Raw genomic sequence first — 16759 nt, 5'->3', positions numbered from 1 at the left:
TTCTTAAACCTAAAATATATCTCCAAGAAGTAATCACCTGTATCATGTGTTAAAAGGTCTAAAACAATTATTACAAACGAGATTGTTCAGGGTTGGCTTGTATATTGGACTGAATTTGCACTTTAAATATTTCGTAGGTTTAACAAGAACCATTACAGAACATCCTTATTATGCAAAACTGGTTAATGAATTCTTTGGAAGTGAAGACAATGAGCGAATATCATGGCCAGCAAAATCTCCCGATCTTAACCTGATATAGATCTTATAGAACACCTCTGAAAAGCAGTTGTCACATCCTTTTTATTAAGAAGTAAATGCCCTGAAGACCATATAAGTTAATTTCTCCCTCCTCTCCGCATGCCTTCATGATATGATTGGAAACATACACGACGCATTTTCTAGAGGTCCAGGATTCTAGTCCTGGCGAGGACATTGCAGTTTTCACATCTCCTACTTCAAAATAACCTAACGACTATACAACCGCTTTGCTGGGAGAGGGGAACTTAATTCCATAAAGTGTGGTTATCAGCGTTATTGTCAACATGAAACTAAGCTCTGATATGTGTGAACAAATCAGGGGAGATAACATTTCATAAGCCTTGATTCTTTTCTAAGTTATTCATTTTTTTCTAAATTTCCTTGTAACATATTATTACCATTTTTATTTCTTCATGCTGCAATTTTACATCATATATAGAACCCTTAAATTTTTCCTTGGATTTTATGCATTATGATGCTATGTATCATTCCACTAATTCATATTAATCTGATTTCATGCCAGAAAAGATAATTTTGGATGTGAGTATATTTAGCACTTTTGTGGTTAAGTTTGTTCGAGTTTTTAGTCCTCACGTAGGTCTAAATTTTATGTAAAAAACTATTCTATACAAAATTGTTACCATAAAATAATGGTGTCCGCCGATAACATCGCGACAAAAACATCGCGGACAAAAACGTCGCGGAGAAAACAACGCAAGGCGAAAACGTTGTGCTACAAAACATGGTGGGAGAAAACATCGCAAAGAAAAAACATCGCAGTTCTAAAACATCGTGGTACAAAATATCGTCGTCGAAAAAAAAGCGGTTCAAAAACTTCGCAGTTTAAAAACATCGTCGTCGAAAATATCGTGGTAAAAAATAAATTATCTACAAATCATCGCATGACGATAACATCTCAGACATGCTTCTCTCAAAATTAAGAAATACTTAAAAAAAACATTAAAAATTGTCTTAGGAAGTTGGTCACTGTAAGTTTAACAAGTAACTAAAAAATTTTCGAATAAAATGTGTATGAAAAATTAAATAATACTTTTAAAGTGCTAATAAGAAATGTCTAAATCTAAATGTAAATGTACACAATCCTATTTAAAGCGACCACTCAAAATTCCATATCTTTTTAATCTTCAGTGGATGTGGTGAACTTGAGTAATGATTAAAACCTATGTTTATTGTTCTCAAAAACACTGTTCGTCCAAGGGACATAGTCACCAAGAAGGTTCACTACAAGTATACATTATCTCTAAAATTTAAAAAAAAATTTAAAAAAAGGCTGCATGAAGATTTTCGTGATTTTCCAGTGAACCAGTTCCTGAGAATGTACTCCACAAAGGAATCCCATCCCTTAAGCAGATAGCCGTAGTGTGCTTTGGCATAATCTAATAAATCCAAACCCTACTGAAATCTTTCTTTATATATATAAGCGGCTAAAGTTTGTGTCGCCGATAGTTTATTGTTGCCACTCGGAAAAATGGCACAGAAATTAACGTTTCCGCAGTTTTTAATTAATATCTCAACCGATTAAAGTTGTCCGAAGATGAAAACGGTATCGATGTATTCGGAGAATTTTTTGGAATCCGAGGATACGCGTCTCGAATTTCAACTCGGCGCCGTTCTGCAGATATTCGAGAAAAAATAATTTGGCACGCAGCCAAATCCCTCTAATTGGGGAAACCCAAGAAAGAAAGTGGAAAATGTAGGGAAAACGTAAGGGAAAATTAGTTTTTAATTAATTTCTCGGCTAATTCTAAGTCCCGAGAAGACACGAATGGTCAAAATGGCGTGCCACGGACCTGCGGAATCGAACAGTGTGCTTCGCTAAGCCCGGGAACCAGCTGTTTCGGAGGAGATGATGTTACTTCACCCCATATATATATATATATATATATAAATTGTAGAAAGCTCGCTTAAAAGTTACCAAGAGCTGCTGCTCCAAAAGGTTTAAAACGTTTTCAAAAATTAATACACATGAAAAGCAAATCATTAGACATGTAAAACATAAATAAAATTAAAAAACTGAAAAAGTTAAAAAGTAAGCGGAAAATGGTAAATTAGCCAAATTCGACTTCCAAACAGGCTTTTCAAGGGAAATTTCATTTATTTGAACGTCGAATCAAGCTAACCCCATTACGCGTTTCGCCGAAACAGACAATTGAAACTTTTTCGCTAAAAAATTTTTTTTGACAAAGTGTCTTGGAAATTTTAATAGTCTCAATTCTCTGTTCCAATTTCCCGACGCGTCCGCTCAGAATGACACATTAAGGTGTTAAAATATGTTAATCAAAATCAAAACTTCCTAAATCTAGTCTAAAATTAAAATCAAAACGAAAATAAATAGCGATGAGCTATTAGTCCTAAAAATACAAAAACATACGGGCTGGGCCTGCAAGCTTAAAGATTAACAATTTAATTATAAAATAATAGATTTAGAAAACTGTAAGAAAACCTGTAATTAATATAAAATAAAAAATTAAGAAAAGAAACGAACAAACTCAGTGGGTCTTGCTAAGACCAAGAAAAAGTTGTAACAAAAGAAACAAAAAACTGGTCTTTGGCGATGCAAAGCTTTCCCTCTGAAAACTTGTTTAAAAATGGCTGCTAACTTCTAGCGTCTTATTTTGGATGACGTACGGAGGGGAGCGAAGTGCTGTGGGCGTTTAGCCAATGCGAAGTGATTTTCGTAAAATCACTTATCATCAAAAGCCTGTTTGGAAGTCGAATTTGGCTAATTTACCATTTTCCGCTTACTTTTTAACGTTTTCAGTTTTTTAATTTTATTTATGTTTTACATGTCTAATGATTTGCTTTTCATGTGTATTAATTTTTGAAAACGTTTTAAACCTTTTGGAGCAGCAGCTCTTGGTAACTTTTAGGCGAGCTTTCTACAATTTTTATATTTTACTTATTTTGCAGCATATTGCGCAAGATGTTTTCTAGACCAAAATTGGTTTTTCATAAATTGTTATTACTGCTTTGCTTGATAAATTATATATATATATATATATATGCTGCTTAAGTGTCTGTTTGTTGCCGATAGTTTATTGGTTACTTGCGTAACTGTACTAGCCAAAGGAATGAAGTTGCCACGGCACAGGGTTGCCTTTTCAATTGAGACGTAGACAATTTCCTGTAAAACTTGCCTTTGCTATGACCATCAATAAGTCTCAGGGCAAACGCTTAAACGTCTTGGCATTTTTTTACCTGCATTTGGACACGGCCAACTTCGTGTTGTCTGTTCAAGAGTTTGTGAAAGAACGGACGTAAAATTAAAAATATTGGATGGTCCTCTGCAAGGCGAGCTTATAAAGGATGGAAAGATCTACACAGAAATGTTGTGTACAAAGAGATCTTTGACATGCGAATTAACATTTCATAAATCGCCTTTATTGTTGGGCTCTTAAGAAATGTACCGCCAGTGGTTTCCTTCATTGTGCTCTACTTTAAACAATTAAGCAAGTAGAAGGGGTAAACCCGGTGGGGCAGTAAGCAAAAGGGCGTCCTCGCCGCCTGCCCTGGGTAATTCAGTTTAAATTTACGGATATCTTTGCACAAATCATTTTAAGTACAATTTATAATATCTAGAACAGCGGTCATTTCGTATGACCGCCGGGCTTTCTAATATTATATAGCTAACTTTCGTCATAACTAACAAATCGACATTCAAGTAACTGACTGCAAGCTGTGCATGAAAATTGTAAAAACTTTACACTTTAAAAATAAACTGAAACAAAACAAGAAATAATTTTCACTGTAAGAGTATTAGATTAACAAAAGTGAAGAAAATAATCTCAAAATTAACTTAGCAATTTTTTTATAGATAAGGTCATGCAGTTATTTACCGTCCTTTTTCTAAATTTCTTTAGGTTATACTTTTCATGAAAAATTACTAGTAAATTTTTTTTAAATGATTTATTAATAACCTTTGTTAGTTAACTATGTCGGTTTAAAATTCCATTAAGTGCTGTAAGTTGCATTAATTTTCTATGCTTAAGTCTCCTTCTTACTTTATCAGCAAAAATGTATAAGTTTATAAAAAGTATGAAAGTAAAAATTACCCTTCTTTCAATATTGCGCTCACAAATCATCATGGGAATATCCATTTACAATTATTAAAGCCTCAAAAAAGCATGTCTGCGATGTTATCGTCATGCGATGATTTGTAGATACTTTATTTTTCACCACGATATTTTCGACGACGATGTTTTTAAACTGCGAAGTTTTTGAATCGTTTTATTTTCGACGCCAATATTTTGTACCATGATGTTTTAGAACTGCGATATTTTGTAGCATGACGTTTCCTCCTTGCGTTGTTTTCTCCGCGACGTTTTCGTCCGCGATGTTTTTGTCGCGATGATTTCGGCTGTATCCAAAATAATATGTTCTATGGGAATTTCAAGTAAAGAGTAATTAATAAAAAAGATACTAAATTTTTTTAAACATGAATGCTATTACTCAGCTTTTTTCCACAGGATGGATTGACAGCCTACAAGGTGGCATTGCGAACAAAACACACAGATACAGCATTACTAATCTATTTATGGACACTGTGGATGGAAAGGAGTTTAAAGGTACCAGTTCTCTATCAGTATATGAAGTTAAAATTTTGCATATTCAAAATATATATTCACTTACTCGAAATAAAAGAATTCAGAGATACTTTCGCATATAATAAAACAAAAATTGGAATTGTTGCGAAATGCCCAGCTGCGGCGAAATAGCTTCCTCACAAAGCAGGCTTAGGGTTGCCAAAAGATGATAGGGAAAGGCAGGGTTGCCAGATTTGGCGACAAAATTGGGGATATGCCATATATGGAGCGAGAACATTCCAGAACGCATTCTTAGTGGTTTTCTCGGGAATATTCTCGAAGGTAGGTTAAAGCTATATATACCCTGCTTGACTTTGTATTCATCGGAATTTTGAGCATCTTAAGTAATCAGAAACATCTCACTCACTTTGATTGTACGTCAGATGCTCTCGAAAGCATTTGTAACATCTTCATTTATTACTGCATTTAATCTGTCGATGACCAAGCCTTTGGCATCAAAAGCAAATTATAAGAAACTTTCCTGGTTTGTAGTTCCGAATGCTGATGTCAAATCGAGAACGGGTCTTAAAGAGATAAATCTGCTGTTCCACTTTAGTGAGTTGCACCTCTGTGAAAAAATGTAGTAGCTCAAGAGCTCCCTTTTTTCCCTTGAGAATTCTACTACTTTCTTCACAGCAGAATAATTTTTTAAGTTCCGTTGGGACTAGAGTCAAAGAAAAGTCGGTTTAACACCTTCCGAAATAAAGCTGATTCCCCGATTAAAGATAACCACTTTAATCGGGGAATCAGCTTTATTTCGGAAGGTGTTAAACCAATGTTCGCTTTCAAATGAATCCTCTCTCTCCTGAGAGCATTTCAGGGAAGCGCTACCATAATTTCATCTCTCATGTTAGAAAGTCCTTGACGAATGTATCCAGATAGCCCTCGAGTGCTTTGCCATCAAATAAACCAAACCATCTTTTAAGAGGCTTCTCAAGTCACTTTCAGTGTTCGGCTCCATATAAAGAGTTCTAACTTCCTCCCACGTCAGTTTCTTGGCTGTAACTGAGATTTGCATCGTCAGCTTTCAAAGAATCAAGCTGGTTTCAAAGCGTAAGATCTGGCGCTGAAAATCATCTGTGAGGGGCAGCGGTTTGCCTGATGTCCCAGAATTCCAACCTCTTTCCTAATCGGCATCTTTCGTCAGCAGTATTTCCTGAATTTCTTGGATCTGATGTGCATATGACAACTCTTAAAGAGAATATATACTCAGCCGCGAAATGCATATGCTGAAAGTGTTTCTTCCAGGTTTCCGCTTTTCACGTCACCAGGCCATCACGAATGCAGCTTAAGGAAAGAATGTCTTCGTGGAAAACTCGCCCCCCCCGTCCCCCAAAAAGAATATATTCACGTTACACATTGGAATCTTATGCAGCCAATCCATTCCCTGGGATTTGAGCCTGGATTGAACTATCAATGTTAATCAGTCCCGACAAGCACTACACTATCAAAGGTATGCAAATTAAAATTATATTTGAAATCGCCTAGGATGGGGTAAGGAATGATTCTTAAGGAGTTGTTTAAAGCAAGATTTCATTGAATATAAGATTCCAAATTTTAATGTTCTTTCAAATGACCCTGGTTTGAAGCTAAATGCTTTCATTGATGTTTCTTTTAGAAATCTGCATTCAAAACTTCGCATGCGTAAATGTCTTCAACAATATTATTTATTGACTCCAAACATTCGAATTCATGTTACCTTGAATTATAAGAGTGGTTTTTTTTATTAACTTAGCTGTTAAAAAATTTTTGACGCTATGTCCAGCATAAAAATTTAAATTTCATATATTTTTACAAAACGGTATCCAAGACCAATATTACCGTAATCTCAAATCCTAACTTATTGGATTCATTTCTTAAAATGGAACTATTTGATGACCAATTTTGTAATCCTTTTAAATAGCGTATTTTTAATATGCTAAACGATCTTGCTTTCTCTTTTGGTGCTCCATACTATGTTGTCGACTGCAAAATGTGCAACATCACAATCAGTACCCAATTTCTCTTCTTAAAACGAAAATTAGTTGCATAAGTTATTTATGGAAAATTTAGAAATCTATTTTGCCAAAAATTTTGAATATATTTGAAACGCATATACACTCATTGCCATAAAAATTTGCACAACAAGAAAGTTTTGTCAAAACGAAACGAAATTTTACATATGTAAGTACTACTTTGATATAAGTAAGTGATTGGAAAATTAAAGAAAAAAGTACACATAAATGGAAGTTTTAGTACTCCTCTAGCGCGAATAAACGATGCGATACGAGCGGGCATTGAGGCATACAAGCTCCGTATGGTGTCCTGAGACATCTCGTTACATAGTTGCTGTAAACACGCCTCTATTTCGGCCAATGTCGTAGGCTGTCCAACCAAAGAATATGTACTGTTAAGAAGGAAAACTTCGCAGCAGCAGACGTGGCTCCCTTCGAACGAAAAGGGTAACAACTGCTAATGCGTGAAATATCTGTCGCTAAAAAGCGCCAAAGCTAATGTTGAAGTTCAGACAGTTTCGACGGTCACGTTTATCAAGATTTTTAAAGCTGTGACTCCATTTCCCCCCTCATATTGACGGATATAAAATCAGACATCAAACTGCGATATGGGTAATGCAAGTTCAACAGCCAGTGAAAGTTTAACCTAATTTTTTCATTCATCTTAACCCGTGTTCCTTAATTTCCTGTACATATCGCGAAGGAGGAAAATCGCCGCCAGGTCCGGTACATCATAAAGGGGGAAATTTTCGCCAACAGGTTCCGTCGCCAAATCCTTTGGCGAATTTTCCCTCTTCTTTCTAGCGGCGTAGAAGACAAACTGGTTTACATTACGTCTATGGAGCCTTTCCTTCTTTACACAGACATTCTTTGGTCCAACTTGCCATCCCAAATGATCCCAGATATGCTCCATTGGTGACAAATCTGGGAATCGAGCAGGCCAGGTAAGAGTGTTAATGTGGCGGAGGCAGTCCTGTGAGATCCGTGCTGTATATGGCCGAGCAGTCTTGTTGTAAAAGGCTCCTGGGAGCCCTGCCATGAGTGGCAACACATGTGGCTGAAGGATGTCATGGAAGTACCGCTGGCCTATCATTGTGCTGTGGATCAATATTAGGGGTGACCTTATATCGTAAGCAATGGCACCCCATACCATCACACCAACTGTGGGAACGGTGTGTCACTGTAAAGTGAAGGTAGGATTGAGGCGTTCACCACGGGGCCTCCACACACGAACACGATTGTGATCACTGGTCAAATTGAATCTAGATTCGTCGCTGAAGACGACCTGGTTCCATTCCGTTAAAAGTCCAATCCTGTCGTGCGCGACACCACTCCCAACGGAGGCGTCGGTGCGTGGGTGTCATGTGTAGCACCACGTAATGGGCGCCGCGATGTCCTTCAACCAGGCGTCTTGCGATGGTTCAGGAAGACTCAGATGCCGATAATGAAGCTGCTGCCTATGTCTGGATAGCGGCCAATGAGGCAGTCGGCTGTACGCGTACGTGTCGTATGCTATGACGGTCTTCTCAATGACTGGTCTGTCGAGAGCGTTCTGGGCCTGGTCGCCGTGCAAATGACGTTTCTTCTATCGACTGGTTCCAAACCCTCCTCACAGTAAAATCAGAATGGCCTACCTGACGAGCTACTCGCCAAGCTGACCACCCAGCTTAAAAATTTTTAAACTTTCTTCACTGAGAAACCACTTTTTGTTTGAAATCTCAGGATAATATTTCGAACGATACCTCTTTCTTTACTTAACACACTGAATATAACGAATATTATAAAAATGGTTTCTCAAAAATACAATAAAAGTTTATGTAAATAAATACTATAATTATGTTATAGTATTTATTTACACTACTATAAATTATGTTTAAAACAGAACAAAAATTCCAAGGAAACAAAGAATTCCTTTTTCATCTATCTGTACCTAAATCTGAAAACGTTTTAGCAAACTGACCATACTAACTGCAAATACTGAATACTTCGATAAATATTTTTGGCGTTGGTGTATTTAATTATGGCAAAGCACACGAGGGCTATCTGCCTAAGGGGTGGGATGCTTTCGTGAAGGCCACCAGGGGCCGAGCGGTCGCTGAACACTGGTAGTTCGGTCCGAGGTTCGAATACCGCGAACGGGCTGGCTGCATGCCAGCCCGTTCCCGTGTTTTTCCCCATGTGTAACGTGTATACGAGCCAGTTTCCCTTAGAAAGTCCTCCATGAAGGCATCCCTCCCCTTAGGCAGATAGCCCTAGTAGCCTCCCTTTAGGCAGATAGCCCTGCTTTGCTATAATTAAATACACACACGCCTTCGTGAAGGACTTTCTACGGGAAACTGGCTCGTATACACGTTACACATGGGGAAAACCACGAAAATGCCCATGCAGCCAGCCTGTTCGCGGGATTCGAACCTCGGATCGAACTACAAGTGTTCAGCGACTTTACCGCTCGGCCGCTGGTGGGCTTGATAAACATTTTTTTAAAATATGTTTATGAAATATGAAAATAAAAAATCTGATATGTACACCACATGGCTTCCTTGTACGGAATATTAAATTATATGCATTTTTTCCTGCATTTCATTTAAAATTATTGAATTGAATTAAATCTGCTTTGCCAATAGCGCAAAAACCACAATAGAATAAATACGCTTTTTAAAATTCAATATATTTATTTACCATAGCGATACTCTGGCGCTATGTTCACTTAACAGCGTTACACCTCATTCATTTTATATATCAGAATGCACAAAAAATTATATCATCTGAAGAATTATCTAATCGTTGCCACATGTTCTATTCAAATACTATAATAAACGATGTATGAAAAAATTAAACAAATAAAAAATAAACAGCTTTTCACAGACGATTCAGCGCTACTTACCTAACGCGCATGCACTACTCGTATAGTCTCCTCTGCCCGTATCAGACTGGAGAGAGCAGTTTTTACAAATGTGAAACACTTAGTTCCGCGAATTTCATTAGAGATGTATTTCTCATTCAATTAATTCAGTTCTCGCTTCGCGACAAGGCAAAAATAATAACACAAAATATCTTCATTAAAAATTTAAAGATACAGAAAAATATAAAACACCAAATACAGTTAAAAAATTTTACAATTAAAACTGCAGTTTCTACGCAAAAACAAGTAATTCGGCAAACGAGCAAGAACGAGATTTTTCGGTGCACAAAACTGAAAGTATACTTTCGATCTCATTCGGTAAAAAGACATTGAAGGCGTAGAAACTTATTTAATTTGTTGTAGACTCTATGCTTAGTTAATATATGGGATAATTTAATAACTTAACGTAATTTTCGGAAGAAAGGCCGCATCAGCGTAAACGCCGCACTCGAGAAAAATGGCCGGAAAAAAATTAAAATTACACAGAAACGCCGCAATAGATTTAATTGCGCGTGACATCGTCGAGGGCCGTATAGATGCAAAATCTCAACTTATGTCCTGATATATGACATATAAAGTAAGAAAAATGCATGAAATGAAATCATAACTCAAAAATAAATTAAAGGTAAGAAATGTTGAAAATATATGTTCACGAATATACTTATATTTACCCACTAAAGAAATCCATATTTGTAATACTCAGACTATATTATAAAAAATATTGCAACAACGAACTATTAAATTTAAATTACAAAAGCAAATTTTAAATTTTACTTACAAAAGAAATTAAAGCAAACTATACATCATATGAAGCCATCAAAATCTGATTCTTCACTTTCTGAATTAAAAAGATTTAGTAAATCCTGATCTAAGTCCAAGTCTTTCAGATCGTCATCGTCACATTTATCCTCTTGGTTTACAGTCTCTTTATCTAAAGATATAATTTCAGCTTCTTTGAATCCTGCTATTATTGACGATGTTTTTACCGATTTCCGCGCACTTCCTACACACTTTGCAACTTTTTGATAAGATGCTCTGCAAATTTTACCGCTTTTGGTATACGTATGCAATCCTTCACTCATCCAACACTCCCACCGCTTTCGGACTTCAGCTTTGAAAGATTTATTACCTGACAAATCTAATGGTTGTAAGATTTTTGTCAAACCACCAGGAATTATTGCTATGGTCGTAGACAATTTTTGACATCTGGTTTTCACTGACTCAAGTAAATGAGGACGCATGGAATCCATTATCAATAACCCTTTTGGTTGGAAAAAAGATCCCTTACGACACTGTCAGACTTTTTGTAGCCACTCATGCATGATTGTTTCGCACATCCAGCCGTTCTCGTTTGCACAAATAATTACGTAATTAGGAAAATCTCCCTTCGGAATAGTTTTCCGTTAAAAAATTATCATCGGCTTTAGCTTGTCATCGTTTGCGCCACAAGCTAACGGTGTAAATGACGTTCAAGCTAACACACATGTAAATGACTAACAAGCTAACACACATGTAAATGACGTTCTTTCATGCCCCGTCGTAAGCACAGATACAGTTTTTGCACCAGTTCTGTTTGCAGGAGAGTCGAAAGCTAACGGCGTTTCATCCATATTTATTATCTGTGACCGAAGAAGTTTTCTTTTGTCAATAATATCTGTCACATATTTTAGAAAAGATGCCTTTTTTTATCCTGCCAGTCCATTGGTAATTGTTGCCCGACTGATTTTTTCTTTTCATAAATCTGCTACACCAGCAAGGTCCTCCTTTGAAATCATTTATGTTCATTTGCTTTGCTATAAATTTTGCTTGTAAGCGAATTTTTACAGTCGAAATTGCCATTCCTTTTTTTCGTTGCTCCTTTATCCAGTTTGCAAGGTCGTCCTTTAGATTCGGCCACCTTACAGTACCACTTCTTTTTTGGCTCGTTGTGGCATATTTTTAAGTTTTTCTTTTTCAGTTCTCCGACGTCGAATACATCTCTCGTCCACTTCAAACTCTTGAGCTGCTGCTCTTTTTCCAATTTATTCAGCACGTGAAATTACATTAAACTTAAAACCAGTAGTATAGCTTCTGTGCCGTTTAGGTGCTATTTTCAAAAAATTTCCACTCCCTTTTACTTAAAAACTATCCAACAAGTACTTGTACCCAAACTGATGGGATCTGTATCTGGCAGAATGCCAAGAAAAATCGATTCATGCTGAAGGGAAAATACGTAAGAGTTCGTTATTGCGAGGCAGATGGAGTCGTTTCCGCCTTTGAAAAAAATTGCAGAAAAGGCAGGGATGGGGTAAGGGTGGTTCCTGGAAGATTCTGGAACAACTGAGTGATCTATGTACAATGACAACGCCATCCAAACTATGTACAATGACAAAGTTATTCAAACTATGTAAAATGACAAAGTTATTCAAACTATGCACAATGACCATCGAAGGCAATATTTTATTTTTAGTGCACCTAAACGCCACACCCGCTGAAAATTTAAGTTTTAAACACGTAAACGCCGCGGCGTTTCTTCCGGAAATTACGGTAAATGATAATTCCAGAATGGCATAATTTAATTCGCAATAATAAAAGAAGACGTTAATTTGTTGTTGCGAAGCTTAGTTTAACTAGATTGGCAACAAATCCACTATTCTGCTAGTTATGTACAGTATTATGTATGTATGTTTCAAATGTAAACAAATATAAAAAAAAATTAGGTTCACTTAAACACTTATTCAGAAGTCAAACAACAAAAATCAGCGTTATACCTACAAAATTTTCACAGGACTAGTTTCGATGGTTTTACCGAACCATCATCTTCAGCTGCAAAACCGCAAATGAACAAGATAGGAAATAATGATTAGATAAGATAAGAAAGCCTGAACAAGAATAAGCAAGTGGCGCCATCTGTTGGCGAAACCAGAACTAAAACATAATTTCTCTAAAAGCCGAAGGCAAATTTGGATTGGAATTAGGATCGTTAACTAGAACAGAAAGATTTTTATGAATGTGAAATGCCTCTAGAAAATCCAGTTCTCCAATGGAAGATGTTTTTTGAATAATTTTGGCAGCAGAAAAATTGAAAGTGTGATTTTCGGACCAGCAATGTTGAGCAACAGAAGACTTCTGCGTTTCCTTTTTTCTAACATATGCCTCATGTTCTTTGACGCGAAATTTTAAGGCTCTCTTAGTTTGGCCAATGTAAATTAAACCACACTGGCAAGGAATCCTATAAATACCCCAGGAATTCATATCCGGAATGGGGTCCTTGAGTATAGAAGTTGGAATTTTATTGATGGGAGAATAAACAACCCGAAAGTTAAATTTCTGCAAAATATGTGCAACTTTATAGCTAATTGATGGAAAGAAGGGAATGACAACAGAATTTTTATAATCTCCTAAAATAAGAGTGTGGCTTTTAGTGTGTTCAGATGAGACTTTTTTAACTGCTTGATTAATAATGTTGGGTGAAAAGCCCCTGTCAATAACCTGTTAACGCTGATTTTTGTTGTTTGACTTCTGAATTAGTATTTATTCGGCGTGTTATTGTGTCTTACTTAAACACTTGTTGATAATTCTACAACTATAACATGCAAGTTAACTAATGGCATAAAAACTTAACCCGAAGATAAAAGCAACATAATTCAGTCATCTTTAAATAAAAAAATGCACAATATGCAAACATAAAAGAATAAAGAAACTGAGCTCACTGAGTTGAGTAACAGAGGAGACATATACATATTTATATACTTTTGGTGCAGTCGATTGCTACCAAAATAGGAAGTGCACATCTACATGTTATAGCAGTCTCACACACAAAATTTCAGAATCAGCTTAAAGTTCTGAGTCCGTTTTTGAGTTATGCGAGATACATACATACGTACAGACGCCACAAAAAATTTCTTCTGAATCCATTTTAAATCAGTTTTATAATTCGTTTGGGGAAAAAGAGTCTTTTATTCTGTCCTTAGGCACAGTTGTCACGCATGCATTCGATAGAGATCAAAATATAAATTTCGTTGAAATATGGTACCCGGAATTTTCCGTGATTACAATACTTCCTGTACTTCGTACAAGGAAGTAAAAATGAATTTGTAGAAAACAGAATTAAAATTTTGGATCGCCCGCTATTTTCGATAAGTTTCATCTAAGAGCTACAATATATTCGTAATCGTCGGAATTTCGGCGATTGTAGATTTTAAATAATTATTTTAAATCTATTAATATGATATATAGACATGGCAAGACAGGAGTTTCACTTATCATTTAGGTCAAATAGAAAAATGCTAACCCTTCAGAAGCTGGTGCAAGAGAAGGTGCAAATGGTGTGGCAGCAGTAGGGTGTCGGAACGTTTAGAATTTAGGAGAGGCATCAGACAATGGAATTTACGGGCATCAAAATTTTTAGAATTTAGGAAAGTGACAAGCAGCAAAATACAGTCAAAAGTCTTTAATCCGGACCTCAAAGCTACAAACTTTCTGCGCATGCGTCAATGCATAATGCTTTCACGCATGCGGATAATAAGTTTACGCATGCGCGTTTAATGTATAACGGACGGTATAAGCTAAGCTAAAATTATCTAATTCAGTTAATGTTGCAGATTGCGTTGTTCCTTAATCTTCTAATTGGATCCGGCTTATTATTTTTTACAGACTATTAGAGCAATTTTATAAAAGTAAATTGAACTTTCGATTATGTCAAAAAGAATTTCCGATTCTGGAGCTACCAAAGGATCTACAAAGAGAAAACATGTTTCGATGTCCATCAAACAAGAAGTGGAATTGATGCAAAAATTGGATAAAGGCATATCCTTTGATTCTCTAATCATTCCGAAATATGTTTATCAATTTCATGCTGCTCTGCGGGGGTTGGGGGGGAAGACGAAGCGTGCAATTAACTGGAAGTTGATCTGTGAGCACTATCCTTATCTTCAGGGCAAATGTTTTTATTTTATTCGGCTCATAATTCCTTACTATATGTAATATTTCATCTCGATGTACTCCGTCTTTGATATGATTTAAATCAAATTCCTCGTCATTATAAATATCACGAATACACATTAAATAGTTTTCTGGTTGCAATTTTCTAATTTCGACTATGCGTAATGTATGCTTTACACGCATGCGAGCGTTGAAAGAAATGTTTAATAAAGTAAACAAATAAATATAAAGTTTTTTTTTGTAAATTTTGATACCCTTTGGATCGTAATTGCTCTTTATTTCATAAATTACGGTTTCATATTTTTAATTTTATAATTTCTGCATGCCATCTTATCAGATTTAAACTGATGATCTATAATCCGGAAAAATCGATAATCCGGAATCGCCGAAGTCCCGACGAGTCCGCATTAAAGACTTTTGACTGTATAGTACGCACACAGATTGCACCGGGAGGGGGGAATACCTTGCTTCTCCCACAACTACTCAAGGACCAAAAGTATGATCCTGACCAATAGGAATACGTCAATCATTGCACTGTTATTGGCAAGGTGCGATTGCCTAGCCATCAGCTGTTTGAACATGCAGAAAACTCAGTCAGGAGAAAAATAGCATTTATGGTATGCCTTCTTCCTTCTGTTTTTATATTCTCCATTCCTACATTTTATAAAGGGAATTTCTTTATTATTTTTTTGCCTGGTGGTCGTCCGATTTCTGACTTTGCACTGTATAATTTAAGCAGCCGCAGAAAAAATGGATGTAAAGACTGGCTTCCTGGCATAGATTTAATTTTTTCTTTTTTCTTCTCCCAGAGAATGCCATGCTTACATTGTGCTAACAAGAAGAGAAGTGGAATAAAGAGCATAATAAAAGTCAAAAAAGCCCTTCATGATAACATTGCCAGCTGAGCTGATGCCACTGAACAGCATAAAAAATCATATTACAATTATTTCAGCCTTATGGCAAATGGCATTTTTTTGTATTATTATTTATTCCTTTGGTAAACAAGAATGTTTAATAAAATAATATATATCCAGTATTTTTCCTCTTATATTTTTAACACAAATATCACAATATAATCAGCAATATACAAACACATGCTCATGCAAATAAATTCTGTAGTTTCAGAATTATAATTATGAATAACATATTACTGTCATAATTATACTTATTCATAATAAACTACTTTGTCATTAAATTCATTCAAGACTAAAAGTTTTGATTTTTAATGAAAATAAACAGTTTATGACCTCAAAAATGAGACTATGATACATCCCATAATACATTAAATAACCCAAAAAACTGATTGTTTAACCATAAATTTCTTAACATGGACTGTTGTGAAACTGATTGATATTTCAAAAATATGTTCGAAGAAAGCAAAAAAATCAAGTATCCTTAAATGAAACTGTCCTCAGTTTTTAAAATTATTTGACAAAAGGGCTCTGGCAAAAGTCTTATAAACTATATTTTTACAATTTTAAGAACAGCACCTTCTAAAGATTTTAATGACTCGTAAAATTTAATCTCGTAAAAATTTTGTTCTATACTGCGAAATTCTTTTGTTTTTTAATCAAATGGTGGGCATTTATCTATTCAGCATTGACCACTCATGCTAGAAGTGACGGCCACTTTTTTGTGGAGGCATCTAATAGTTTTCAATTTCTCAATAAAAATAGGCAGCCACCGTTGCCTCCTTATGAAGGGATGGACAACTACAAACATGCCCTCTCCGGGATTTGAATCCAGGCCCGTTGGTACCACTGTATGCTTCCCTAACCACTATACTGCAAAGTTTAACTATCTGAGTTGTGGTTCATAGGGTAGAAATAAAATTATTTGACAAAAATATTTGCTTTTGTAGAGAAATTGAGTACTTATAATGAAGAAATACAAAGCAAATATACATAATTCTCCAAGCATAACAAAAGCTAAATAAACTGGTATATAAATAGCTCCAGAAAACAACAATAATTTCAAAGAATTCAGTTGCCTCATCAAAGGATTTAAGAGTACATTTATTTCAAGATTTAAGAAATATTAAGAATTTTTGTTGCTTGTAGAAAATTTCTGGAACGTAG

The 16759-nt window shown here is 35.7% G+C and overlaps 1 long non-coding RNA gene across 1 annotated transcript; it reads left to right on the top strand.

Moving 5' to 3' along the window:
* The first annotated feature begins 2227 nt into the window (after positions 1-2227).
* Positions 2228-15717, top strand: LOC118196629 (uncharacterized). The gene is made up of 2 exons (XR_004759443.2): positions 2228-4844; positions 15491-15717. It is a non-coding gene; the product is annotated as an uncharacterized LOC118196629 (long non-coding RNA).
* The last annotated feature ends 1042 nt before the right edge of the window (positions 15718-16759 follow it).

This window comes from Stegodyphus dumicola, chromosome 2, assembly GCF_044657685.1.
Source record: "Stegodyphus dumicola isolate Sdum_Otavi_A_Nest chromosome 2, ASM4465768v1".
Taxonomy (NCBI): Eukaryota; Metazoa; Arthropoda; class Arachnida; order Araneae; family Eresidae; genus Stegodyphus; species Stegodyphus dumicola.
This window is presented reverse-complemented; position numbering and strand designations above follow the sequence as displayed.